This window comes from Otolemur garnettii, unplaced genomic scaffold (genome assembly GCF_000181295.1).
Source record: "Otolemur garnettii isolate 467f Iridium unplaced genomic scaffold, OtoGar3 scaffold00063, whole genome shotgun sequence".
Taxonomy (NCBI): domain Eukaryota; kingdom Metazoa; phylum Chordata; class Mammalia; order Primates; family Galagidae; genus Otolemur; species Otolemur garnettii.
In genome coordinates, this window is record NW_003852458.1 from 2,083,388 (window position 1) to 2,084,999 (window position 1,612).

Consider the following 1,612-nt stretch of genomic DNA (forward strand, 5'->3'; position numbering starts at 1 on the left):
AAAAACTTATACCAGTGAAGAATGCCACTGATAATTTGATAGGGATTGTATTAATTTATAGATTTCTTTGGGTAGCATGGCCATTTTTTTTAAATCAAAATTAACTTTTCTGATCCATGAGCATGGGATGTTTTTCTATTTGTTTGTGTTTTCTTCAATTTATTTCATTAGAGTTTTGTTGTTTTTCTTATGGAGATACTTTACTTCCTTGCTTAAATTTATTTCCAGGTTATTTTTGTAGCTATTGTAAATGAATGACCTTTTTGATGTCTTTTTCAGCTATATCATTGTTCATGTATGGAAATATAAATAAATTTTATATCCTGTAACTTTACTGAATTCATTTATAAGTTCTAAGAGTTTGTTTGTAAAGTCTTTAGATTTCTATAAATAGATCATGGTTGTCTGCAAACAGGGCCCATTTGAATACCTCCTTTTCAATTTGAACACTCTTAATTTTTTATTTCCAGTATCATGTTGAATAACAGTGGTGAAAGTGGTCATTCTTGTGTTGTTCTGGTTTATTGATGCTAGTTTTATTTATTTATTTATTTATTGCTAGTTTGTTTTATATGGCCTTTATTATGTTGAGGGACTTTCCTTCTATCTATTATTTTTTAAAGAATTTTTATCCTTAAGGGACGTTGAATTTTATCAAATGCTTTTTCTCAAGATGCTTTATGCATCTTGAGATGATTGCATAGTTTTTGTCCTTCATTTTATTGTGCGATGTGTGATGTTTATTGAATTGCATGTGTTCAACCACTGCATTTCTGAGATAAATACCACTTTATCATGATATATTATCTTCTTCAGGTGTTGTGTGATTTGGCTTGCTAGTATTTTGTTGAGAATTTTGCATTTATGTTCATCAGGAATATTGGCCTGTAGTCTTTTTTATTGTTGTGCCCTTGTCTGGCTTTGGTATCAGGATTATCCTAACCTTGTAGAATGAGTTAAGAAAAATTCCCTCTGCTTTAATTTTTTTTGGGATGGGGATAATTTGAGAAAAATTGGTGTTCATTCTTCTTTAAATGTTTCAGAAGAATTCAATGGTGAAGCCATCCAGGCCTGGGCTTTTTTTTGTTGGAAGACTTTGTATTACGGATTCATTCTCATTCCTCGTCATGGATCTGCTCAGGTTTTCTGTTTCTTCTTGACTCAATGTTGATATGTTGTATGTGTCCAGGAATTTATCCATATCCTGTAGGTTTTTAAAAATTTATTGTCATTTAGTTGTTTGTAGTAGTCTCTAATGACCCTTTGTGTCTCTGTGGTATCTGTTGTGATATGTTCTTTTTCATTTATGATTTTATTTGAGTCTTCTTTCTTTTTTCTTAGACTAGCTAATGACTTGTCAGTTTTGTTTATTTTTTCAAAAGTTCAATATTTTTGTTGATTTTTTTTGTTTCAATTTTGAGTTTGTTTGTTCTTGCTATTCTAGTTCATTGAAATGCATTTTTAGGTTTTTTTATTTGAAATCTTTCTAGTTTTGCTGAACTTCTCATTCAAACATGAATTGTTTCTCTGACTTCATTGGACTGTCTCTCTGCATTCTCTTTTCCCTCACAGGGATTCTTTAAGATCATTATTTTGAATTTTTTTTTTTTTT